Source organism: Calonectris borealis, unplaced genomic scaffold (genome assembly GCF_964195595.1).
Source record: "Calonectris borealis unplaced genomic scaffold, bCalBor7.hap1.2 HAP1_SCAFFOLD_248, whole genome shotgun sequence".
Taxonomy (NCBI): domain Eukaryota; kingdom Metazoa; phylum Chordata; class Aves; order Procellariiformes; family Procellariidae; genus Calonectris; species Calonectris borealis.
The window spans coordinates 12,554-39,336 of NW_027441632.1; the positions used below are offsets into that span (position 1 = coordinate 12,554).

Below are 26,783 nucleotides of genomic sequence, written 5' to 3' on the forward strand. Positions count from 1 at the left end.
CGGGAGCAAAACAGCCGGTGCCTGAAACCACTGGGGTGTTTTGACCGCTGCTGAGCAGCCTCGAGGCCGCCTCCGGTTCCCACATGGCTCCCATGGTGCGCGTGGACCCTCCTGCAACGGGTGCAGGTGTGCAAGGAGGGTGATCCGGGGTAGGGGTCCCTCTCTGGAGGCACCCAGCTCGAGCTGGCACCTAAGAACTAATCAAGGAGTAATGAGGAACCTTCTCTTGCACCTGACGTTAACCAGCGGGATCCCAGGGTCAGACCCTGTTACGGTGATTGGACCCTGGGGAGGTGGCAGAGGGTGCCCTAGACAGGTTGGGGGGGTTCCCTGGGGAGGACGGGAGCCCCCACCCCCCTGATTGTGGGCACTCCCCCCAAGGAGCAGAGCATGGTGCAAGACTTTAGGGAGGATGAGGGCTAGCAGGACCCCGAGATGGCAGTGCCGGCTCTTCCCAGTGTCTCCCCAGTGCCGGAGGGGGGGGGTGTGTGTGTGTCTCATGACCATGGGGATGGGGGGGGGGGCGGCCTCAGGATGGGGCAGGGGGGGAATCCTGGGGTCCGGGAGGGACCCTGGGAGTGGGGTAGGTAGGGGGACATTGGGGGACAGAGGTGTTTCTCGGGAGATTGAGGACACCATGTGGGGAGTTGAGACTGGGAGGGATGACCCTGGGGAGGTGGGGGGCACCGCGGGGAGAAGGGATCCCACCCCCGACACCTGCAGCCACCCCCAGGGGCAGCTGGGACCCCGACCCACTGGGGGACCAGGATGGGAACGATGGGGACTCACTCATGGATACTGCACAGGTAATAACATAGTTCATGCTGCACCCTGTTGTAGGGTCTCTGGGGTGCCCTGGGCCCTGGGCGCCGAGTCCCCATGACAGCCGGCCCTTCCCGGGGGTCCCCAGGCTGCCGGGCTCCTCTGGCCCCAGCCGGCGGGAGCTGTGTCCTCCCAGCCGCTGGCCACGCAATGGCAGCACCGACCCACGGCCACGCGGAGACAGGGCTGGGGACAGGGCCGGGGTTGCCTGCACTCCACCTGGGTCTGCAGGGCTCGGGCAGGGGGGACCCGGCATCCTGCAGCTCCGCTCCCACCCTGGGGACCCCAGACACCCCTGGGGGTGCGTCGCTGTCCCTGTCGCTGGTGGCAACCGGCATGGGGGGAAGGTGACAGTGAGGGTCCCCGCCAGTGGCCCGGAGTTCGTCACCGCTGGGGGGACAGGGGACAAGCAGGGCCAGCACCGAGGAGCGACGGCAGCACAGCCTACTCTCTGGGGGTCCCCACCCCCTGTCCCCAGGGGTCCCCTCCGTCCCCGTGGTTTATTGGGGGAACACAGAGCCCAACGACCAGCCGCAGGGACAGGGGACGGGGAGCTGCCCCAGGGATGGGGACAGCACCGGGACACGCCAATACTCTTGGGGGTGCTGGCATGCGGGGGGGGGGCACCCTAACCATTGCCGCCCGGGATGACGAATGCACCGGGATGAGGGAGGCACCGGGATGGGGACGGCGCATGGAGGGGCCAGAGCCGGCGCGCGAACGCCGGGCTGCAGGACCACGCTTCGGCTTCGGGGCGGCAGCAGCGAAGGCGGCGGCGGCGGCGGCGCTGCTGAGCACCTGAGCGGTGCCGGCGCTGCAGTACCGCGATTCGGCCACGGGGCGGCAGCAGCGAGCAGCCGCCGGGCGGCGCGTGCACGGGGGCGGCACCGGCGCTGCAGGTCCGCGCTTTGCAGGCCCAGCGCCCGCCGGCACCGCGCACGTGGGGCGGCAGCGGCGTTTCCTTACCGGAACGAACCAACGAACGCGGCGGCATCACCCCCCAGGCACCACAGTACGGCATTGCCGTTACCGGCGGACGGCAGCGCGGAGAAAGGGGGCGCCACCGCGCATGCGCGGCTCAAGAGCTGCAGTACCCAGTTTTGGTCGCTCGGTGGCAGCAGCGAGCAAAGGAGAGCGCGCCACTGCGCATGCGCGGCTGAAGCACTGCAGTACCGAATTCTGGTCGCTCGGTGGCAGCAGCGAGCAAAGAAAGGCGCGCCACTGCGCATGCGCGGCTCAAGAGCTGCAGTACCGAATTCTGGTCGCTCGGTGGCAGCAGCGAGCAAAGGAGAGCGCGCCACCGCGCATGCGCCGCTCAAGAGCCGCAGTACCCAGCTTTGGTCGCTCGGTGGCAGCAGCGAGCAAAGGAGAGCGCGCCACTGCGCATGCGCAGCTGAAGAGCTGCAGTACCGGATTCTGGTCGCTCGGTGGCAGCAGCGAGCAAAGGAGAGCGCGCTACTGCGCATGCGCGGCTCAAGAGCTGCAGTACCCGGTTTTGGTCGCTCGGTGGCAGCGGCGAGCAAAGAAAGGCGCGACACTGCGCATGCGCGGCTCAAGAGCTGCAGTACCCAGCTTTGGTCGCTCGGTGGCAGCAGCGAGCAAAGGAAAGCGCGCCACCGCGCATGCGCGGCTCAAGAGCTGCAGTACCCAATTCCGCCCGCAGGGTGCCACCGTCGCCTCACCGGCCCTTTCCCCTTCTCTCCGCCCAGTTCGTACCATCGAAAGACGGTAACTGCTTACTGGCGGTACTGGGCTTAGATTTCCCTGCCCTTTTCCCACTCGCGGCCCGGGCACTAATCTTCATCGCCTCTGTACCAAAAAGCACCCGGTGGCTCCAGCATTTCAGTCCTTTCCCTTTGGCCGCTTTACAAGTCCCGTGGTGGTTTCTGCCCGTGCCCCCCAGCCCATTACCCGGGGAGGAGAAGCAGCACGGGGAACCTGTGGAACAGGTTTCTTTCTAACCCGGGGGAAGCCCCAGGGATCGCTGTCTCGGTCTGCAGGTGGCATCGGGGTTGTGGGAGTGACAGCGGCGACTCAACAGATGCTGGAGAGAGACTTAAAAAAAATAAGGCCACACGGGTGACACCCTGAGAGCAGGGGAGGGGCAGCTATGTCCATCAGGAAACCGCGCTTCTGAGCAGACCCGGTGCCAGCGGCTGACCTGCAAACCGGTGCCAGTGGCTGACCTGCAAACAACGAGCGATACGCTGGTGGTCCTGGGGCTGTGTTGCGGTGTTTGCAGCTTTCCTCGCCTCTGTGCTATCAGCACTCTGCTCTCCTCACCCTGCACACGCGCAGGGCTTGCCACTTGGAGGAGAGACACTGCACGACGTCACTTACCACCCTGCCCTCCAGCGTGCAAAGGAATTAGAAATGAGGCAGGGAAAGCCAAGAGGCCTGCTGGTGTATTAGGCGTCCTCAGCAGTTGACCGTAGAGCCCGGCAGGTTCCATCCTTGCTCTGTGCTTTTGTAGCTTGAACCCCCGATTGTTTTGCCATCGAGACTGCAAGGCGAGGAATACGCCTCTACTTGAACAAGCAAGACCCCTGCCAAATAGCTGAGCTGTGCGCAGTGATAGGCGGCTGCCTGTGACCGACACCTTTTTCTGCTAAAACCAGAGCACGCTTCCCTTGTGAAGAGCCATCGGCAGTACAGAACGGACCTGAGCTCTCCTTGCACCGGCTCCCCAGAGAACGGCGTCTCAGTTCGACTGAAGCGTGCAGCAGCCTGTCGTCATCCCAGCCCCTCGCCCTCGAGCAAGCGGCTGCCTGTAGCAGCGGCAGAACCGCTGCTGCGCAGAGGGGAAAGGAACGGCTTGGCGTCAAGCTCTGCGGGCTGCCTGTGGCCCCTGCGGAGCCGACGACCTCGGCAGCCCATACAAAGGGCGAAGCTAGCAGCCTGAGAAGGAGTCACAGGGTGCTGCAGCTCCTGCCACAACCCTCCTTCCCAGCCTGCTGCTGGAGCACAAGGCACTTGAAAGCAGCAGGAAAGAACAAGGAGGGCAAGATGGCAGGAATAACACGGAGAGCCTAAAGCGTTTAGCCAGCAGGGCTTGCAACTCACCTTGTGCCGTGGTTGAATCCCAGCTGGCAACTCAGCACCACACAACCGCTCACTCGCTCCCCCCTCAGTGGGAGGGGGGAGAGAATTGGAAGGGCAAAAGTGAAAAAACTCCACTTGTAAGGAAAAGGGAGGAAAAAACCCCCAAACAACAGAGAGAAAAACCCCAGACAGACAAGCGGTACAAATGAAAACAACGGCTCACCGCCAACCGCCCGATGCCCAGCCGGCCGCAGCCCAGCAGCGGCCCCCCCGCCAACCGCCCCCCGAGTTTTATTTCCTGACGTCACAGGGCCTGGAACATCCCCTGGGTCCGCCGGGGTCAGCTCTCCCAGCGGTGCCCCCTCCCAGGCCCTCGCGCACCCCCAGCCCGCTCGCCGGCAGGGCGGGGCGAGGAGCAGCACAGCCCCCGGCGCGGTGCAAGCGCTGCGCAGCGGGAACTCACGCAGCCCCGCGTCACCGACGCCGTTTGCAGCACAAACCCAAAACGCAGGAGGAGGGAGAGCGGGGTGGGAGTGGGGGGCGGGGGAGCGGGAGGGGGGTGCCAGAGTTTGGGCGGGGGGCAACGGGCAGGTTGGCGGGGCAGGCAGCACCCCAGGGGTCCGGGGCAGAGGGGTTACGGGGAGGCAGTGCGGAACACGGGGGGTGGGAGGAGGGAGAGGAGAGAGGAGGGCAGTGCGGGCACGAGGTAGGAGGGCAGGGGATACGGGGGGCGCGTCGCGGGGAAAACCTCGCACGGGAAAGGCGGGGCGGACACCGGGAGGGGCGGGGGGGGACATGCGTGGGGGTGACCTACGCCAGGGGGTCCACCCGGGACCACCCACAGCAGAAAACTCGCCTGGGATGACCCGCAACAGATAATCCGTTCCCGATGACTGACCCTCGCTGGATAACCACGAGCGATGCCCCTCAAGTGGCTGGTGTTTCACCCCAAATCTTCCCCAAATCGGGGGGTTTTTTGCTTTTCCATAATATCAAAATTGGGGTTTTTTCCTTTTCCAAAACATTCCACCATTTGGAGGTTTTTCAACGCCTTTTCACAACAAAAATTGGTGGTTTTTGCTTTTTCGTTTTGTGCGTGAAAATGGGGTTTTTTTTGCTTTCCGGCTGCCCAAATCCAGGCGGATTTGGCTTTCCCGGGAGCTCCAAGTTGGGTATTTTTCCCCCAAAATTGCGGGCTTTTTTTTCCCCACCCCTTGCAGGCCCCGAATTAGGGGTTTTGTGGTATTTTTAGGCCATGGCGGCAGGTCCCGCTCTGCGTGCGCAGCCCTGCAGGGGAAAGTCCCTGTTGGGGGAACTGGCCCCCAATCAGGATGGGAACAGGCGGAAAAGGAGAACAGGGAAGAGGCAGCTTTTGAAAGCGCTTTTGTATCTTCAATAGAGAGGTGTTTCGGGGCGGGGTGTGTGTGTGTGTGTGTGTGTGTGTGTGTGTGTGTCGAATTTTAAAATCCTTTCTGTAAACAGGGTTTCTTTGCATTTTAAAAACCTTATTATCAGAGACATTTACACTTAATGTATTTACACATATCTCTCTATATATATTTAGTGAATATATTTATGTTTCACTTATACCCCCCTATTTCCCACTTCTTATATATAATACCTGCTCAGACTATGGATCTGTTGACTTACATATTTTGAACACTTAAATGTCTTTATAGACTTCTCTATTTACACTTACATATATTTACACCTATATCTTTATAGACTTAGGTTTTAGACTTAGATGTCTATTTACACTTGTACATAATCTCTTAGATTACATATAATGTCTATGTAGACTCTCTATGTAACACGTAGTAAGTGTAGATAGCGGTATCTATTCAGACCTTTTTCTATTTTAAATTCCTTCATGTATAAAATGTATCATCCTTTTTGCATTTGGAAGTTCTTTATTTTTTGATTTATAGAGACGTGAGTTATTTTTGTATCTTAAAACCCTATATACATCTTTCGAATTTTTTTATACTCTAAAATCCTTTATATAATAGGGCAGATATAGGTCCTTATTTTGAAATCCTTTTGTACGTATAAATTAATATTATTTTTCAATATATGTAACAAGGAGAGATTTTTTTCTATTTCGAGGCCTCACAGATATATTTACAGTTTTTAAAAATTTTTGAAACCCCCCCCATGAATTTTCAGGCAATTTGGGCTGTGACCCCCTTTGGGGGGGGGGGAGGGGGGGACACGGACCCCCATGACCCCCCATTCCCCACTCACCTGCTCCTCCACGGCATCATCACCCCCGTGGTGATGCTGGGGTGCCCCAAATGACATCATCACCCCTCCAGGCCCCCCAACCCCCCCTTTTTATTCACCCCCCCAAAAAGACACAAAACGAGGGAAACGGCCCCAACCGGCAGCTCGTTACTTTAATAATGCCGTTTACGTATGTACGCACGCACCCCCGCCAAAAAGGGGGGCTCTGCTAGAAAGATAAAGGAGGGGCGGCCCCCCCAAACGCTTGCAGCCCCCCCCAGCCCCCGTCCCGCAGGCTGCCAGCCGGCCCCTCACCCTCAGCACGCCCAACGACCGGCAGGCAAACCTGGGCCGGGGGTCTCTCCTGAGCACCACGGGACGCTTACAGCGCGGCATCTGAAAAACAAAAATCCCAACGGATATTTCAGCACGTTAAAAAAACAGCACCGAAGGCAGCAGAGGAATTCGGTCAGGGCAAGGGAGAGGGTAGCAGTCGAGCTAAAGGAGGGTGCCAGGCAAACGGGTCAGCTCGAAATACAACGCCGCCTTTAAAAGCTCGAGCGATTCGAACGCTTAAAATCAGCGTGAAGACTAATTGACACGATTCTGAACACGTTCTTCGCAGAGAAGTAAACGCTCTCGCTGGTGTCGGAAAACGCCTCGTCCCTTCCTTACAGCACCGCTGCCGGGAGATAACCCCGTGAGGCTGCAGGACAAGGGCGCGCCGTAATCAGCAACTACGCTCACGGATCCACCGCCGCAGCTCCAGCCCTTGCGCTGCTGCTGCTGCTGCGCATCTCGCTCGCTTGGCCGATAAAGCTGAAAGTGAAGCGTAAAACTTTGAAGAGTAAAATGAAAAAGAAAGAACAAATCTCAGCAATTCATTTTATGCTAAAAAGGCGTGCGCACGCTTACATACGTACAATGAGAACACTCGTACTATAAAAATATTTGATTTTCCTTTTGCGTTCATTGAAATTGCGTAGCTGTGAATTCATACCGTTAAATTATCTACCTCCAAGCTACACAGCTATCGTTTGACCAGGGGTTTTGCGTGTGTGACATGACTAGGAGGGACGCCTGGCCAGCTGCGCCGAGACCGATGCTACCGAACTGCCGGGGAAACGCGCCGTCGAAAGCGAGACAGAAATAAAGTGCTTCAGAGCACTCTGCCAAAAGATCGGGAAAAAAGCCCCTAACGTTCAGTTGCCTCTCTTTTTAAACGTTTAGAGCAACTACCCAACTGCTTAAGCACACCTAATAAATTATACACTACAGCTATTTGGCAGCTGCAGTTTAAACAATGCAAGTCAGTTTGGAAATTAGACAATTTTAACTTTCTTTTTAAAATTTCATTTATGATAGAAAAATCAGTGAGATAAGAGATCTCCCATACGGTTTTACTTTTTTTTGGGGGGTGGGGGGGTGGGGGGGGAGGGAGGGGCAGGCGGTGGGGAATATCAAATCCCCGGTGCTGCAATACATCAGGCTACCAAAAAGGACTGGCAGGTTTGCTAACGCTGTTGGCTGTACCCAAGCGTGCGGAGGAACGCGTCTTTACGATCTCTCGACTGTTACACCCGAGAACCAAAGATCAGCCGTACATCGACTATTGGAAGATGTGCTGCGCTTGGGTCCTTGCAAGGAAATCGATTTAACTCCTTTTTTTTTTCCAGAGAGAGTGAAAAGTCAAAATTACGCGCTGCAGGTTAGGAAAAAGGACATTAGAGAATCAGTAACTCACCGAAAACACATCAGGACTCTCTGTCGCTAGTTACGAGGCTGCTACCGCTTCTCGGGAAAGCCTGGAAAACACACCGAAGCGACGCCGATTTGTCCCGTGTTGTCCACGCCTCTTCTTTGACCTTGATTGCTTTTAGCACAGATGCCAGTATCTCAGTAAGGTTTTCGAGTGCTCCTGTAAGGTATTTTAAACACTGACTGACTGAAAAAGCATAAAGCTTTTATCGTGAAAACAAAGCCTGTTTCTCCCGAACGTCCGAACTCTTACAAACGGTTCCTTTCCTCTTCTAGTCCAACATTATTTTCACAGCACCCTTTAATAGCAAGCGCACAGAAACAGAAGACTCTGCTTTCAGGAAGAGAAAATAGACGAAGGAAAGCAAGCCTTGAATAGGCGTACCACGCTCCAGAACAGACCTTTATTTTTAGTATTTGTGTTAAAATATTTCATGTTAAAAAATCAGATAGAAGGAGAGCTGCCACATTCTTCGTGTTGACTGTAAAGTCCACGCTACAAGCACCTTAGGAAAAATGCAGACACATATCACAGGCATACCTTGTACTTGCAGACCACTATGGATCCTTTCCATCCGTCTCGTACTTTCACGGCAGTTGACATTCTGCTGAGAGGAAAGGCAAAAAAAAAACCAAAAAAAAACGTTTAGCACAAAGCTTCCTTTTCTGTGAAGACTACAACTGAGTGGAGGAGAAAGTATTTTGCATCATCTTTGGTGCAGTTGTTGAGACAGGCCACTAGAGCTTATGCATGTTTTAGACAACCGTGCCTTTTCTTTTGGCTCATCGGCAGCTTTAGTTTCGCTAGAACTCACTTGCCTAGAGACGCGCAGGTGACAGGCACAGACACCTACGTACGTTTTCTCAAGCCTAAGTAGAGCCGCGATTTCCTCACCCGATACGTCCCAAGTTGAGTATTTTTGTTAAAGAGTACGGCAACCCGTCTGTCCTCGCGAACTCGCTGCAAAAGAGGAATCCTTTTTTCCAGGCCGTTTCTCCAAACGGTCGAGATCTTTGAAAACTGCAGTTGTGCCACCAAACCTGCTCAGGGTCCCTCCCAACCTTCGACCATCGTTAGATTTAACAGGCACACGCTCTATTCCGTCTTCCAACAGCAAAAATACATAACGCCCCCAGACCCCTAGCGCAACCCTACGGACGTCCACACACACCTCGCTGTTTTGATGAGGAGCCACTGAGCACCCCTGCGAGCACAGCGGGATCATGCGCAAGACCAGTGTCCTGGTTTCGGCTGGGATAGAGTTAATTCTCTTCCCGGTAACTGGTATAGCGCTGTGTTTTAGATTTAGGACGAGAAAAACATGGATAACACGCTGATGTTTTAGTTGTGGCTAAGTAGCGCTTACGCTAGTCGGGGACTTTTCAGCTTCTCATGCCCTGCCAGCGAGAAGCTGGGAGGGACCTTAGCCAGGACAGATGACCCAAACCGGCCAAAGGGACAGTCCGTACCATATGACGTCACGCTCAGTACATAAGCTGGGGGAGTTGGCCGGGCGGCGGCGACTGCCGCTCGGGGACCGGCTGGGCATCAGTCGGCGGGCGGTGAGCAATCGCATTGTGCGTCGCTTATTTTGTATATTCTTTTATCGTTACGATTGTTTCCCCTTCCTGTTCTGTCCCATTAAACTGTCTTTACCTCACCCCACGAACTTCACTTTTTTTTCCGATTCTCTCCCCCACCCCACTTTGGGGGCAGGGGGAGCAAGCGAGCAGCTGCGTGGTGTTTAGCTGCCTGCCGGGTTAAACCACAACAACCAGCTTCACCTACGCCGATTTCAGCGAATGCAGCTTCTGAAGCTTTAAACTGAAAACCGTATCTTGACACTTTGCCGCGGCAGAAACGATCCGTAACTAGAACTCTACAAAAACGCAGTAACGCACATTGCAAACCCACAGCAGCGACAGCTTCAGAAATATTTCTACCGGGAACAAGGGAGAAAAACAATACAGTTTCATCTCACGCACAGGAAAGCAGCAGGCAGAGAAAAGGGTCGGCATTCGTAGCCCTTGCAGAACGCAGGCATTCTCCTTCCATTCCTAAACCCGCCTCTTAGGTCGAAATATCACAACACTACTACGGCAATATCGAGAGCAGGGAACAGCAGCCCTGCCGCTGGATGTGCTACTGACTGATGCTATTTACGTAGCAGGACACCTAGACAGAGCGGCACGTTTTTCCACACACAACCCTGAACTTCCTGAAAATTTAAGTTTACCAAAACGAGCCATTTGGAACACATTGCCAAACAATGTTTGGCAATAAAACTTTGATGTGTTTGACACACACAAATTTGGGGTAACTCGCTACTTGCTTCCTGCTGTTGTTGTTCTTCCTTCAGAAATTCTACTTGTAGCCAAGTTATTCGCTACCGGTTCAAGCATTTACCTTCCAGGTATTACCAGCACATCTACACAGGCGAGGAACTAAATCGCTCTTCTAAAACTACCCGAGTGAAAATTACAGCCACGAAAGAGGAGTGACAGGGAAGAAAAGGAGAGGTCAGGCAGCAAGAGAGCTCTGCAGGCTGCCACCAGTCAACATCGCACTCTTTTAAAAAAAAAAAAAAACACAAACCAAAAAATAACACAAACACAAAAAGCCCACAAAAACCAACAACAAAACAAAACCTTGACGTTGTACCTTTTTTTTCTTTTGGAGCTCGTCCCTGTCTCAGCAAATTGTCTCATCAGAGCATGAAATGCAGGTGATCCGTATCCCGATGACATCTGCACGCGATGAACACGTGTTCAGAAATAGTCCAGATCTGTAAGACCGGTGTCATTTGTGTGGTTTTAATAATCGTAACTCCGTTTTATTGACCGATGCATTTGCGAGGAAACTAAGTAACTTTTAAACGTAGCCTCTCCTTGGGGAGAAAAATGCGTTAGGGAGTGAAAAAAATGATGATTCAGAGCTCCCAACCATGACGGAGCAGCGGGGAAATTAACGAAAGTGAAGGCCAACAGCAGCAACACGAAGCGACATTTGGCTTTAATTCTGATCACGTACTTAAGCGGCTCGCCAAGTCTATGCCTCGAGCCTATGAATGACTAGCCCTTTTTCGGAAGGACCAACTTTTTTCCTTAAAAGTCCTAGACTGAAGACTCCACTGAACAGAACGTGGATTGAGCCACAGGACAACGTGCCGTCAACACTCTCAGGAAAAAAAAAATATCAAGTAAAAATCAAGTTTAAATATCAGTTTCCATCGTGTCTCATTCATTCCGTTTCTAGTGATACCTGGGTGCTCCAAAATTCACTCTCCTGACACCACGTAGTACTACAAATTGAGTTATGCCTATAAAAATAAAAGGCTATTTCCAACCTGCCCATAAAATCAGTATGAACAAACAGAAGAGAAACACTTGAACTTAAAGAAGGACACAGGCAGCTCTTAATTTTTCACAGATGAAAGCTCATTCTTTTCCCTGAAAGGAAAACACTCGTAACTACCCAGGGTTAGTTACGCTAACGAGGGTACGTAGGCACGCTCTGTTCACGGCAATTGTTCATCAGCTTTTCTGCACCAGCAGCAAATTTGCCTTTTCCCTGGGTTTGACGGGGAGCACCTGCAGCGACCTTGGACACACCAATGTTTCTCCCAGCTCCCCCGGCCCCACATGTCCCATCACCTGAGCAGCAAGCGGCGTCAACCACGCAGGATTTTCTTCACATGACGCAGAAAGTGACGCTGGGAAAAGAGGAGGCACAAAATGAACCTGTTTGTCACACCCAGCCAACGGCGAAAACCCAGGGAAGGATTCTGCCGTGCGGGGCCGGGCTGTGCACCCCGGGAGCTCCAGCCGGCCGGTTTCGCTCCCCTTTGCCGGGTACCGGGGAGACACCGCCGCCTCGTGCTGCCGCCTGCCCCCCGGGGGACCTCGCTTCAGCCCTCGGGAACGGGACCGGGAGAGACCCTCCACGCAAAGAGAGCGGATCCACGCGTGGCGTGGATTTAATCCCCGAGGGAAGAGGCCGGGCTCCCCGCTAGCAGAAGGACAACTCGCCTCCCTGCCGCTCGGAGCGCCTTGCCGGGGACAGCCCTGCCTGCGCCTGGCTGCTCTTCAGCCGTGCCGGGAGTGCAGTCTGGCCGACGGATGCTCCGGCAAACAGACACTGCAGCGAATCGCAGCTCCCGCTCGTTACAGCTGCTGGTAATTTTGCCCCTGGCTAAGGCATGCCCCAGACAGCGGACACCCCGTCTCGTTCCAGCTCCTGCTTGCGACGGTTCTGGCTAATTGAAGCTCCAGCTCTGCACCGTTGATTTCAGCTCCTTCTCCTTACAAGCTCCAGCTATTTGCAACAGCCTGGGCTTTTGACAAGGTCGTAAACCAATCGCCGTCAAAACTCGACTATTAGGATTAAATATCATAGTTGGACATTGTATAAACATTAATTAGTTTGTACGACTAATTAGTTAATAACTATTCGAAGCAGTCAACAAGCAAGAGCTGGACTCGAAGAGGGCGTGCGGGGTCTGAAAAGCAGAGACCACCTCTTCCCCCCAGAGACCACCGCAGACGTTGAGTTGGGCCTGGTGCGTGCCGGCCTCCTGCACTTCGGGGTCCAGCAGGACCAGAGCCCCTCCCCCCGGGGAGGGTCCACGCACCCTGCCCACCCCCTGCTTTCCCCCGCAGCCCCCAATGCCCTCCCAGCCCCCCGCACAAACGGCCAAACCGGCTTCTGCTTTGGGCCCCCAAACCAGCTCACTTGGCACCCATTTCTGAGCCCAAAAACCCAGCTGCTGCGCCTGTTCTCAAGGCCCAAAGATGCCCCCGGGGAGGGCAAGCGCTTGTGTGATGCTTCGGGCAGAAACAGGACTGAAAGGTCCGATCCCGGTGCCGGGGGAGCAGAGGCGAGCTGGCTGGGACCAGCTTTTGCTCCTAGAACGACCCCAAGTCCCTGCTCCGAGGGCTTCCCCTTGGGGCCCTGGGGTGGACCTGTCCCTCCCCTTCAAATGCTCCAGCAGTTTCGGGGGCAGAAGGCCGTTTCTAAGCCCTCTCTCCAGCAGCTCCTCCCCCTCGACTCGGCCCGTGAAGCCCCCAGGCTCGAGCACCTCGCTGGGGCGGGCGGCCTCCATTGCCTACAGGCTGCCCGTCTGCCTGCAGGGAGGGCTGGGGGGTGCCCGGCCCCACGGGGCGACAGCGGGGACTCGCAGGGAGGGTCTGTTTGCACACAGCGCCCACCCCGCCCCCCCGCCCCGGCCCCACTGCGCGGCCCCCCTAGGGCACACAGCCCCGCCCCCCAGCCCCACTCCCCAGATGCTCACAGCCCCTCCTCCGCCTGGAGCCCCCCCAGCCCCCGTCCCCGGAGCCTGCAGGACCGCCCCCCCCCCCGCCACAGCCCCACTCCTCGGCTCCCCGGGCCCGCGGCCCCTCACACTCACGCTGCGCCGCCGCCTCGGTGCAGAGCCCGCCGCGCGCCCCGTTGAAATACCCTCCGCAGCCAATCAGCGCGCGGCTCCACCGGACCGCCCGCGCGGGGCACGCCGGGAGTTGTAGTCCCCGCCCCGGGACCGCGCATGCGCACGGCGCCTCGTGCAGCCCGGCTGGCTGTACATCGACACCCGTACAATGGAGGTGATCATGCACCGACCCTGGTGCAACCCTTGTGCCCCCCCATGCTCGCAGCCCCTCCCCGGTGTTTGCAAGCGCCTCCCAGCCCCAGGACCCCCGGTGCTCACAGCACCCGACCACACCATTTTCCAGCCCCGTGGGAGCCCCAAGCCCCACTCTCAAGCCCCGCCAGGACCCACAGCCCCACTCCCCAGCTCCTTGGGGGACTGCAGCCCCCGCCCCCAGCCCCACTCCCCAGCCCCCCTAGGACGCACAGCCCCCCCTCCCCGGCCCCCTCCGGGACGCACAGCCCCCCCCAGCCCCCCTCCCCGGCCCCCCCGGGACGCACAGCCCCCCCCAGCCCCCCTCCGGGACGCACAGCCCCCCCCAGCCCCCCTCCCCGGCCCCCTCCGGGACGCACAGCCCCCCCCAGCCCCCCTCCGGGACGCACAGCCCCCCCCGGCCCCACTCCCCGGCCCCCTCCGGGACGCACAGCCCCCCCCCGGCCCCCCTCCCCGGCCCCCTCCGGGACGCACAGCCCCCCCCGGCCCCCCTCCCCGGCCCCCTCCGGGACGCACAGCCCCCCCCGGCCCCCCTCCCCGGCCCCCTCCGGGACGCACAGCCCCCCCCCCCCCGGCCCCCTCCGGGACGCACAGCCCCCCCCCCCCGGCCCCCTCCGGGACGCACAGCCCCCCCCCCCCGGCCCCCTCCGGGACGCACAGCCCCGCCCCCGGCCCCCCTCCCCGGCCCCCTCCGGGACGCACAGCCCCCCCCCCGCCCCCCTCCCCGGCCCCCTCCGGGACGCACAGCCCCCCCCCGCCCCCCTCCCCGGTCCCCCCGAGACGCACAGCCCCCCTCCTCAGTCCCCCGGGGGGTCCCCAGCCTCCCGCCAGCCCGCCGTGCCCGCGGCACCTCAGACTGCCACTGCCGCCGCCGCCGCCGCCGCCGCCGCCGCCGCCGCCGCCGCCGCCGCCTGGGTGCAGAGCCCGCCGCGCGCCCCGTTGAAATATCCTCCGCAGCCAATCAGCGCGCGGCTCCTCCGGGCCGCCCGCGGGGGGCACGCCGGGAGGTGTAGTCCCCGCCCCGGAAGTGCGCATGCGCACGGCGCCTTGTGCACTGCGGGTGCCTGCGCAGGGACCCCCCCTGCAACGGTGGGGATTGTGCAGGGACCTTTGCGCAGCGGGGGGTCGGTGTGTGGAGACGCCCATGCAATGGGGGGGGCAGTGCAGGAAGACCCTTATGCAATTGGTTGGTGTGCAGGGGACCCTCGTGCAATGGCGGGCAGGTGCACGGGGACCCTTGTGCGATGGTGGGGATTGTGCAGGACCCTCGTGTGACAGTGGTGGTTATTTTTCTCGGCAGTACCCTTGGGTTCGGGAGCAAAACAGCCGGTGCCTGAAACCACTGGGGTGTTTTGACCGCTGCTGAGCAGCCTCGAGGCCGCCTCCGGTTCCCACATGGCTCCCATGGTGCGCGTGGACCCTCCTGCAACGGGTGCAGGTGTGCAAGGAGGGTGATCCGGGGTAGGGGTCCCTCTCTGGAGGCACCCAGCTCGAGCTGGCACCTAAGAACTAATCAAGGAGTAATGAGGAACCTTCTCTTGCACCTGACGTTAACCAGCGGGATCCCAGGGTCAGACCCTGTTACGGTGATTGGACCCTGGGGAGGTGGCAGAGGGTGCCCTAGACAGGTTGGGGGGGTTCCCTGGGGAGGACGGGAGCCCCCACCCCCCTGATTGTGGGCACTCCCCCCAAGGAGCAGAGCATGGTGCAAGACTTTAGGGAGGATGAGGGCTAGCAGGACCCCGAGATGGCAGTGCCGGCTCTTCCCAGTGTCTCCCCAGTGCCGGAGGGGGGGGGTGTGTGTGTGTCTCATGACCATGGGGATGGGGGGGGGGGCGGCCTCAGGATGGGGCAGGGGGGGAATCCTGGGGTCCGGGAGGGACCCTGGGAGTGGGGTAGGTAGGGGGACATTGGGGGACAGAGGTGTTTCTCGGGAGATTGAGGACACCATGTGGGGAGTTGAGACTGGGAGGGATGACCCTGGGGAGGTGGGGGGCACCGCGGGGAGAAGGGATCCCACCCCCGACACCTGCAGCCACCCCCAGGGGCAGCTGGGACCCCGACCCACTGGGGGACCAGGATGGGAACGATGGGGACTCACTCATGGATACTGCACAGGTAATAAAATAGTTCATGCTGCACCCTGTTGTAGGGTCTCTGGGGTGCCCTGGGCCCTGGGCGCCGAGTCCCCATGACAGCCGGCCCTTCCCGGGGGTCCCCAGGCTGCCGGGCTCCTCTGGCCCCAGCCGGCGGGAGCTGTGTCCTCCCAGCCGCTGGCCACGCAATGGCAGCACCGACCCACGGCCACGCGGAGACAGGGCTGGGGACAGGGCCGGGGTTGCCTGCGCTCCACCTGGGTCTGCAGGGCTCGGGCAGGGGGGACCCGGCATCCTGCAGCTCCGCTCCCACCCTGGGGACCCCAGACACCCCCGGGGGTGCGTCGCTGTCCCTGTCGCTGGTGGCAACCGGCATGGGGGGAAGGTGACAGTGAGGGTCCCCGCCAGTGGCCCGGAGTTCGTCACCGCTGGGGGGACAGGGGACAAGCAGGGCCAGCACCGAGGAGCGACGGCAGCACAGCCTACTCTCTGGGGGTCCCCACCCCCTGTCCCCAGGGGTCCCCTCCGTCCCCGTGGTTTATTGGGGGAACACAGAGCCCAACGACCAGCCGCAGGGACAGGGGACGGGGAGCTGCCCCAGGGATGGGGACAGCACCGGGACACGCCGATACTCTTGGGGGTGCTGGCATGCGGGGGGGGGGCACCCTAACCATTGCCGCCCGGGATGACGAATGCACCGGGATGAGGGAGGCACCGGGATGGGGACGGCGCATGGAGGGGCCAGAGCCGGCGCGCGAACGCCGGGCTGCAGGACCACGCTTCGGCTTCGGGGCGGCAGCAGCGAAGGCGGCGGCGGCGGCGGCGCTGCTGCGCACCTGAGCGGTGCCGGCGCTGCAGTACCGCGATTCGGCCACGGGGCGGCAGCAGCGAGCAGCCGCCGGGCGGCGCGTGCACGGGGGCGGCACCGGCGCTGCAGGTCCGCGCTTTGCAGGCCCAGCGCCCGCCGGCACCGCGCACGTGGGGCGGCAGCGGCGTTTCCTTACCGGAACGAACCAACGAAGGCGGCGGCATCACCCCGCAGGCACCACAGTACGGCATTGCCGTTACCGGCGGACGGCAGCGCGGAGAAAGGGGGCGCCACCGCGCATGCGCGGCTCAAGAGCTGCAGTACCCAGTTTTGGTCGCTCGGTGGCAGCAGCGAGCAAAGGAGAGCGCGCCACTGCGCATGCGCGGCTGAAGCACTGCAGTACCGAATTCTGGTCGCTGGGTGGCAGCAGCGAGCAAAGAAAGGCGCGCCACTGCGCATGCGCGGCTGAAGCACTGCAGTACCGAATTCTGGTCGCTCGGTGGCAGCAGCGAGCAAAGGAGAGCGCGCCACCGCGCATGCGCCGCTCAAGAGCTGCAGTACCCAGCTTTGGTCGCTCGGTGGCAGCAGCGAGCAAAGAAAGGCGCGCCACCGCGCATGCGCGCCTCAAGAGCTGCAGTACCGAATTCTGCTCGCTCGGTGGCAGCAGCGAGCAAAGGAGAGCGCGCTACTGCGCATGCGCGGCTCAAGAGCTGCAGTACCCAGCTTTGGTCGCTCGGTGGCAGCAGCGAGCAAAGGAAAGCGCGCCACCGCGCATGCGCGGCTGAAGCACTGCAGTACCGAATTCTGGTCGCTCGGTGGCAGCAGCGAGCAAAGAAAGGCGCGCCACTGCGCATGCGCGGCTCAAGAGCTGCAGTACCGAATTCTGGTCGCTCGGTGGCAGCAGCGAGCAAAGGAGAGCGCGCCACCGCGCATGCGCCGCTCAAGAGCCGCAGTACCCAGCTTTGGTCGCTCGGTGGCAGCAGCGAGCAAAGGAGAGCGCGCCACTGCGCATGCGCAGCTGAAGAGCTGCAGTACCGGATTCTGGTCGCTCGGTGGCAGCAGCGAGCAAAGGAGAGCGCGCTACTGCGCATGCGCGGCTCAAGAGCTGCAGTACCCGGTTTTGGTCGCTCGGTGGCAGCGGCGAGCAAAGAAAGGCGCGACACTGCGCATGCGCGGCTCAAGAGCTGCAGTACCCAGCTTTGGTCGCTCGGTGGCAGCAGCGAGCAAAGGAAAGCGCGCCACCGCGCATGCGCGGCTCAAGAGCTGCAGTACCCAATTCCGCCCGCAGGGTGCCACCGTCGCCTCACCGGCCCTTTCCCCTTCTCTCCGCCCAGTTCGTACCATCGAAAGACGGTAACTGCTTACTGGCGGTACTGGGCTTAGATTTCCCTGCCCTTTTCCCACTCGCGGCCCGGGCACTAATCTTCATCGCCTCTGTACCAAAAAGCACCCGGTGGCTCCAGCATTTCAGTCCTTTCCCTTTGGCCGCTTTACAAGTCCCGTGGTGGTTTCTGCCCGTGCCCCCCAGCCCATTACCCGGGGAGGAGAAGCAGCACGGGGAACCTGTGGAACAGGTTTCTTTCTAACCCGGGGGAAGCCCCAGGGATCGCTGTCTCGGTCTGCAGGTGGCATCGGGGTTGTGGGAGTGACAGCGGCGACTCAACAGATGCTGGAGAGAGACTTAAAAAAAATAAGGCCACACGGGTGACACCCTGAGAGCAGGGGAGGGGCAGCTATGTCCATCAGGAAACCGCGCTTCTGAGCAGACCCGGTGCCAGCGGCTGACCTGCAAACCGGTGCCAGTGGCTGACCTGCAAACAACGAGCGATACGCTGGTGGTCCTGGGGCTGTGTTGCGGTGTTTGCAGCTTTCCTCGCCTCTGTGCTATCAGCACTCTGCTCTCCTCACCCTGCACACGCGCAGGGCTTGCCACTTGGAGGAGAGACACTGCACGACGTCACTTACCACCCTGCCCTCCAGCGTGCAAAGGAATTAGAAATGAGGCAGGGAAAGCCAAGAGGCCTGCTGGTGTATTAGGCGTCCTCAGCAGTTGACCGTAGAGCCCGGCAGGTTCCATCCTTGCTCTGTGCTTTTGTAGCTTGAACCCCCGATTGTTTTGCCATCGAGACTGCAAGGCGAGGAATACGCCTCTACTTGAACAAGCAAGACCCCTGCCAAATAGCTGAGCTGTGCGCAGTGATAGGCGGCTGCCTGTGACCGACACCTTTTTCTGCTAAAACCAGAGCACGCTTCCCTTGTGAAGAGCCATCGGCAGTACAGAACGGACCTGAGCTCTCCTTGCACCGGCTCCCCAGAGAACGGCGTCTCAGTTCGACTGAAGCGTGCAGCAGCCTGTCGTCATCCCAGCCCCTCGCCCTCGAGCAAGCGGCTGCCTGTAGCAGCGGCAGAACCGCTGCTGCGCAGAGGGGAAAGGAACGGCTTGGCGTCAAGCTCTGCGGGCTGCCTGTGGCCCCTGCGGAGCCGACGACCTCGGCAGCCCATACAAAGGGCGAAGCTAGCAGCCTGAGAAGGAGTCACAGGGTGCTGCAGCTCCTGCCACAACCCTCCTTCCCAGCCTGCTGCTGGAGCACAAGGCACTTGAAAGCAGCAGGAAAGAACAAGGAGGGCAAGATGGCAGGAATAACACGGAGAGCCTAAAGCGTTTAGCCAGCAGGGCTTGCAACTCACCTTGTGCCATGGTTGAATCCCAGCTGGCAACTCAGCACCACACAACCGCTCACTCGCTCCCCCCTCAGTGGGAGGGGGGAGAGAATTGGAAGGGCAAAAGTGAAAAAACTCCACTTGTAAGGAAAAGGGAGGAAAAAACCCCCAAACAACAGAGAGAAAAACCCCAGACAGACAAGCGGTACAAATGAAAACAACGGCTCACCGCCAACCGCCCGATGCCCAGCCAGCCGCAGCCCAGCAGCGGCCCCCCCGCCAACCGCCCCCCGAGTTTTATTTCCTGACGTCACAGGGCCTGGAACATCCCCTGGGTCCGCCGGGGTCAGCTCTCCCAGCGGTGCCCCCTCCCAGGCCCTCGCGCACCCCCAGCCCGCTCGCCGGCAGGGCGGGGCGAGGAGCAGCACAGCCCCCGGCGCGGTGCAAGCGCTGCGCAGCGGGAACTCACGCAGCCCCGCGTCACCGACGCCGTTTGCAGCACAAACCCAAAACGCAGGAGGAGGGAGAGCGGGGTGGGAGTGGGGGGCGGGGGAGCGGGAGGGGGGTGCCAGAGTTTGGGCGGGGGGCAACGGGCAGGTTGGCGGGGCAGGCAGCACCCCAGGGGTCCGGGGCAGAGGGGTTACGGGGAGGCAGTGCGGAACACGGGGGGTGGGAGGAGGGAGAGGAGAGAGGAGGGCAGTGCGGGCACGAGGTAGGAGGGCAGGGGATACGGGGGGCGCGTCGCGGGGAAAACCTCGCACGGGAAAGGCGGGGCGGACACCGGGAGGGGCGGGGGGGGACATGCGTGGGGGTGACCTACGCCAGGGGGTCCACCCGGGACCACCCACAGCAGAAAACTCGCCTGGGATGACCCGCAACAGATAATCCGTTCCCGATGACTGACCCTCGCTGGATAACCACGAGCGATGCCCCTCAAGTGGCTGGTGTTTCACCCCAAATCTTCCCCAAATCGGGGGGTTTTTTGCTTTTCCATAATATCAAAATTGGGGTTTTTTCCTTTTCCAAAACATTCCACCATTTGGAGGTTTTTCAACGCCTTTTCACAACAAAAATTGGTGGTTTTTGCTTTTTCGTTTTGTGCGTGAAAATGGGGTTTTTTTTGCTTTCCGGCTGCCCAAATCCAGGCGGATTTGGCTTTCCCGGGAGCTCCAAGTTGGGTATTTTTCCCCCAAAATTGCGGGCTTTTTTTTCCCCACCCCTTGCAGGCCCCGAATTAGGGGTTTTGTGGTATTTTTAGGCCATGGCGGCAGGTCCCGCTCTGCGTGCGCAGCCCTGCAGGGGAAAGTCCCTGTTGGGGGAACTGGCCCCCAATCAGGATGGGAACAGGCGGAAAAGGAGAACAGGGAAGAGGCAGCTTTTGAAAGCACTTTTGTATCTTCAATAGAGAGGTGTTTCGGGGCGGGGTGTGTGTGTGTGTGTGTGTGTGTGTGTGTGTGTGTCGAATTTTAAAATCCTTTCTGTAAACAGGGTTTCTTTGCATTTTAAAAACCTTATTATCAGAGACATTTACACTTAATGTATTTACACATATCTCTCTATATATATTTAGTGAATATATTTATGTTTCACTTATACCCCCCTATTTCCCACTTCTTATATATAATACCTGCTCAGACTATGGATCTGTTGACTTACATATTTTGAACACTTAAATGTCTTTATAGACTTCTCTATTTACACTTACATATATTTACACCTATATCTTTATAGACTTAGGTTTTAGACTTAGATGTCTATTTACACTTGTACATAATCTCTTAGATTACATATAATGTCTATGTAGACTCTCTATGTAACACGTAGTAAGTGTAGATAGCGGTATCTATTCAGACCTTTTTCTATTTTAAATTCCTTCATGTATAAAATGTATCATCCTTTTTGCATTTGGAAGTTCTTTATTTTTTGATTTATAGAGACGTGAGTTATTTTTGTATCTTAAAACCCTATATACATCTTTCGAATTTTTTTATACTCTAAAATCCTTTATATAATAGGGCAGATATAGGTCCTTATTTTGAAATCCTTTTGTACGTATAAATTAATATTATTTTTCAATATATGTAACAAGGAGAGATTTTTTTCTATTTCGAGGCCTCACAGATATATTTACAGTTTTTAAAAATTTTTGAAACCCCCCCCATGAATTTTCAGGCAATTTGGGCTGTGACCCCCTTTGGGGGGGGGGAGGGGGGGACACGGACCCCCATGACCCCCCATTCCCCACTCACCTGCTCCTCCACGGCATCATCACCCCCGTGGTGATGCTGGGGTGCCCCAAATGACATCATCACCCCTCCAGGCCCCCCAACCCCCCCTTTTTATTCACCCCCCCAAAAAGACACAAAACGAGGGAAACGGCCCCAACCGGCAGCTCGTTACTTTAATAATGCCGTTTACGTATGTACGCACGCACCCCCGCCAAAAAGGGGGGCTCTGCTAGAAAGATAAAGGAGGGGCGGCCCCCCCAAACGCTTGCAGCCCCCCCCAGCCCCCGTCCCGCAGGCTGCCAGCCGGCCCCTCACCCTCAGCACGCCCAACGACCGGCAGGCAAACCTGGGCCGGGGGTCTCTCCTGAGCACCACGGGACGCTTACAGCGCGGCATCTGAAAAACAAAAATCCCAACGGATATTTCAGCACGTTAAAAAAACAGCACCGAAGGCAGCAGAGGAATTCGGTCAGGGCAAGGGAGAGGGTAGCAGTCGAGCTAAAGGAGGGTGCCAGGCAAACGGGTCAGCTCGAAATACAACGCCGCCTTTAAAAGCTCGAGCGATTCGAACGCTTAAAATCAGCGTGAAGACTAATTGACACGATTCTGAACACGTTCTTCGCAGAGAAGTAAACGCTCTCGCTGGTGTCGGAAAACGCCTCGTCCCTTCCTTACAGCACCGCTGCCGGGAGATAACCCCGTGAGGCTGCAGGACAAGGGCGCGCCGTAATCAGCAACTACGCTCACGGATCCACCGCCGCAGCTCCAGCCCTTGCGCTGCTGCTGCTGCTGCGCATCTCGCTCGCTTGGCCGATAAAGCTGAAAGTGAAGCGTAAAACTTTGAAGAGTAAAATGAAAAAGAAAGAACAAATCTCAGCAATTCATTTTATGCTAAAAAGGCGTGCGCACGCTTACATACGTACAATGAGAACACTCGTACTATAAAAATATTTGATTTTCCTTTTGCGTTCATTGAAATTGCGTAGCTGTGAATTCATACCGTTAAATTATCTACCTCCAAGCTACACAGCTATCGTTTGACCAGGGGTTTTGCGTGTGTGACATGACTAGGAGGGACGCCTGGCCAGCTGCGCCGAGACCGATGCTACCGAACTGCCGGGGAAACGCGCCGTCGAAAGCGAGACAGAAATAAAGTGCTTCAGAGCACTCTGCCAAAAGATCGGGAAAAAAGCCCCTAACGTTCAGTTGCCTCTCTTTTTAAACGTTTAGAGCAACTACCCAACTGCTTAAGCACACCTAATAAATTATACACTACAGCTATTTGGCAGCTGCAGTTTAAACAATGCAAGTCAGTTTGGAAATTAGACAATTTTAACTTTCTTTTTAAAATTTCATTTATGATAGAAAAATCAGTGAGATAAGAGATCTCCCATACGGTTTTACTTTTTTTTGGGGGGGGGGGTGGTGGGGGGGGAGGGAGGGGCAGGCGGTGGGGAATATCAAATCCCCGGTGCTGCAATACATCAGGCTACCAAAAAGGACTGGCAGGTTTGCTAACGCTGTTGGCTGTACCCAAGCGTGCGGAGGAACGCGTCTTTACGATCTCTCGACTGTTACACCCGAGAACCAAAGATCAGCCGTACATCGACTATTGGAAGATGTGCTGCGCTTGGGTCCTTGCAAGGAAATCGATTTAACTCCTTTTTTTTTTCCAGAGAGAGTGAAAAGTCAAAATTACGCGCTGCAGGTTAGGAAAAAGGACATTAGAGAATCAGTAACTCACCGAAAACACATCAGGACTCTCTGTCGCTAGTTACGAGGCTGCTACCGCTTCTCGGGAAAGCCTGGAAAACACACCGAAGCGACGCCGATTTGTCCCGTGTTGTCCACGCCTCTTCTTTGACCTTGATTGCTTTTAGCACAGATGCCAGTATCTCAGTAAGGTTTTCGAGTGCTCCTGTAAGGTATTTTAAACACTGACTGACTGAAAAAGCATAAAGCTTTTATCGTGAAAACAAAGCCTGTTTCTCCCGAACGTCCGAACTCTTACAAACGGTTCCTTTCCTCTTCTAGTCCAACATTATTTTCACAGCACCCTTTAATAGCAAGCGCACAGAAACAGAAGACTCTGCTTTCAGGAAGAGAAAATAGACGAAGGAAAGCAAGCCTTGAATAGGCGTACCACGCTCCAGAACAGACCTTTATTTTTAGTATTTGTGTTAAAATATTTCATGTTAAAAAATCAGATAGAAGGAGAGCTGCCACATTCTTCGTGTTGACTGTAAAGTCCACGCTACAAGCACCTTAGGAAAAATGCAGACACATATCACAGGCATACCTTGTACTTGCAGACCACTATGGATCCTTTCCATCCGTCTCGTACTTTCACGGCAGTTGACATTCTGCTGAGAGGAAAGGCAAAAAAAAAACCAAAAAAAAACGTTTAGCACAAAGCTTCCTTTTCTGTGAAGACTACAACTGAGTGGAGGAGAAAGTATTTTGCATCATCTTTGGTGCAGTTGTTGAGACAGGCCACTAGAGCTTATGCATGTTTTAGACAACCGTGCCTTTTCTTTTGGCTCATCGGCAGCTTTAGTTTCGCTAGAACTCACTTGCCTAGAGACGTGCAGGTGACAGGCACAGACACCTACGTACGTTTTCTCAAGCCTAAGTAGAGCCGCGATTTCCTCACCCGATACGTCCCAAGTTGAGTATTTTTGTTAAAGAGTACGGCAACCCGTCTGTCCTCGCGAACTCGCTGCAAAAGAGGAATCCTTTTTTCCAGGCCGTTTCTCCAAACGGTCGAGATCTTTGAAAACTGCAGTTGTGCCACCAAACCTGCTCAGGGTCCCTCCCAACCTTCGACCATCGTTAGATTTAACAGGCACACGCTCTATTCCGTCTTCCAACAGCAAAAATACATAACGCCCCCAGACCCCTAGCGCAACCCTACGGACGTCCACACACACCTCGCTGTTTTGATGAGGAGCCACTGAGCACCCCTGCGAGCACAGCGGGATCATGCGCAAGACCAGTGTCCTGGTTTCGGCTGGGATAGAGTTAATTCTCTTCCCGGTAACTGGTATAGCGCTGTGTTTTAGATTTAGGACGAGAAAAACATGGATAACACGCTGATGTTTTAGTTGTGGCTAAGTAGCGCTTACGCTAGTCGGGGACTTTTCAGCTTCTCATGCCCTGCCAGCGAGAAGCTGGGAGGGACCTTAGCCAGGACAGATGACCCAAACCGGCCAAAGGGACAGTCCGTACCATATGACGTCACGCTCAGTACATAAGCTGGGGGAGTTGGCCGGGCGGCGGCGACTGCCGCTCGGGGACCGGCTGGGCATCAGTCGGCGGGCGGTGAGCAATCGCATTGTGCGTCGCTTATTTTGTATATTCTTTTATCGTTACGATTGTTTCCCCTTCCTGTTCTGTCCCATTAAACTGTCTTTACCTCACCCCACGAACTTCACTTTTTTTTCCGATTCTCTCCCCCACCCCACTTTGGGGGCAGGGGGAGCAAGCGAGCAGCTGCGTGGTGTTTAGCTGCCTGCCGGGTTAAACCACAACAACCAGCTTCACCTACGCCGATTTCAGCGAATGCAGCTTCTGAAGCTTTAAACTGAAAACCGTATCTTGACACTTTGCCGCGGCAGAAACGATCCGTAACTAGAACTCTACAAAAACGCAGTAACGCACATTGCAAACCCACAGCAGCGACAGCTTCAGAAATATTTCTACCGGGAACAAGGGAGAAAAACAATACAGTTTCATCTCACGCACAGGAAAGCAGCAGGCAGAGAAAAGGGTCGGCATTCGTAGCCCTTGCAGAACGCAGGCATTCTCCTTCCATTCCTAAACCCGCCTCTTAGGTCGAAATATCACAACACTACTACGGCAATATCGAGAGCAGGGAACAGCAGCCCTGCCGCTGGATGTGCTACTGACTGATGCTATTTACGTAGCAGGACACCTAGACAGAGCGGCACGTTTTTCCACACACAACCCTGAACTTCCTGAAAATTTAAGTTTACCAAAACGAGCCATTTGGAACACATTGCCAAACAATGTTTGGCAATAAAACTTTGATGTGTTTGACACACACAAATTTGGGGTAACTCGCTACTTGCTTCCTGCTGTTGTTGTTCTTCCTTCAGAAATTCTACTTGTAGCCAAGTTATTCGCTACCGGTTCAAGCATTTACCTTCCAGGTATTACCAGCACATCTACACAGGCGAGGAACTAAATCGCTCTTCTAAAACTACCCGAGTGAAAATTACAGCCACGAAAGAGGAGTGACAGGGAAGAAAAGGAGAGGTCAGGCAGCAAGAGAGCTCTGCAGGCTGCCACCAGTCAACATCGCACTCTTTTAAAAAAAAAAAAAAACACAAACCAAAAAATAACACAAACACAAAAAGCCCACAAAAACCAACAACAAAACAAAACCTTGACGTTGTACCTTTTTTTTCTTTTGGAGCTCGTCCCTGTCTCAGCAAATTGTCTCATCAGAGCATGAAATGCAGGTGATCCGTATCCCGATGACATCTGCACGCGATGAACACGTGTTCAGAAATAGTCCAGATCTGTAAGACCGGTGTCATTTGTGTGGTTTTAATAATCGTAACTCCGTTTTATTGACCGATGCATTTGCGAGGAAACTAAGTAACTTTTAAACGTAGCCTCTCCTTGGGGAGAAAAATGCGTTAGGGAGTGAAAAAAATGATGATTCAGAGCTCCCAACCATGACGGAGCAGCGGGGAAATTAACGAAAGTGAAGGCCAACAGCAGCAACACGAAGCGACATTTGGCTTTAATTCTGATCACGTACTTAAGCGGCTCGCCAAGTCTATGCCTCGAGCCTATGAATGACTAGCCCTTTTTCGGAAGGACCAACTTTTTTCCTTAAAAGTCCTAGACTGAAGACTCCACTGAACAGAACGTGGATTGAGCCACAGGACAACGTGCCGTCAACACTCTCAGGAAAAAAAAAATATCAAGTAAAAATCAAGTTTAAATATCAGTTTCCATCGTGTCTCATTCATTCCGTTTCTAGTGATACCTGGGTGCTCCAAAATTCACTCTCCTGACACCACGTAGTACTACAAATTGAGTTATGCCTATAAAAATAAAAGGCTATTTCCAACCTGCCCATAAAATCAGTATGAACAAACAGAAGAGAAACACTTGAACTTAAAGAAGGACACAGGCAGCTCTTAATTTTTCACAGATGAAAGCTCATTCTTTTCCCTGAAAGGAAAACACTCGTAACTACCCAGGGTTAGTTACGCTAACGAGGGTACGTAGGCACGCTCTGTTCACGGCAATTGTTCATCAGCTTTTCTGCACCAGCAGCAAATTTGCCTTTTCCCTGGGTTTGACGGGGAGCACCTGCAGCGACCTTGGACACACCAATGTTTCTCCCAGCTCCCCCGGCCCCACATGTCCCATCACCTGAGCAGCAAGCGGCGTCAACCACGCAGGATTTTCTTCACGTGACGCAGAAAGTGACGCTGGGAAAAGAGGAGGCACAAAATGAACCTGTTTG

The 26,783-nt window shown here is 56.4% G+C and overlaps 2 long non-coding RNA genes across 4 annotated transcripts; both read right to left on the reverse strand.

Annotated features, from left to right (window-relative positions):
- Window positions 1-6,040: 6,040 nt before the first annotated feature.
- LOC142077422 (uncharacterized) lies at window positions 6,041-11,184 on the reverse strand. 2 transcript variants are annotated; one of them, XR_012671805.1, is made up of 4 exons: window positions 10,508-11,184; window positions 8,387-8,450; window positions 7,832-8,005; window positions 6,041-6,906 (listed from the first exon to the last, which is right to left on the reverse strand). It is a non-coding gene; the product is annotated as an uncharacterized LOC142077422 (long non-coding RNA). The 2 variants fall into 2 exon arrangements; XR_012671804.1 differs by lacking the exon at window positions 10,508-11,184 and having other exon boundaries at window positions 8,387-8,604.
- A 10,239-nt stretch (window positions 11,185-21,423) lies between these two features.
- On the reverse strand, window positions 21,424-26,374 carry LOC142077425 (uncharacterized). Of its 2 annotated transcripts, XR_012671809.1 has the most exons (4): window positions 25,698-26,374; window positions 23,577-23,640; window positions 23,022-23,195; window positions 21,424-22,096 (listed from the first exon to the last, which is right to left on the reverse strand). It is a non-coding gene; the product is annotated as an uncharacterized LOC142077425 (long non-coding RNA). The 2 variants fall into 2 exon arrangements; XR_012671808.1 differs by lacking the exon at window positions 25,698-26,374 and having other exon boundaries at window positions 23,577-23,791.
- Between the last annotated feature and the right edge of the window lie 409 nt (window positions 26,375-26,783).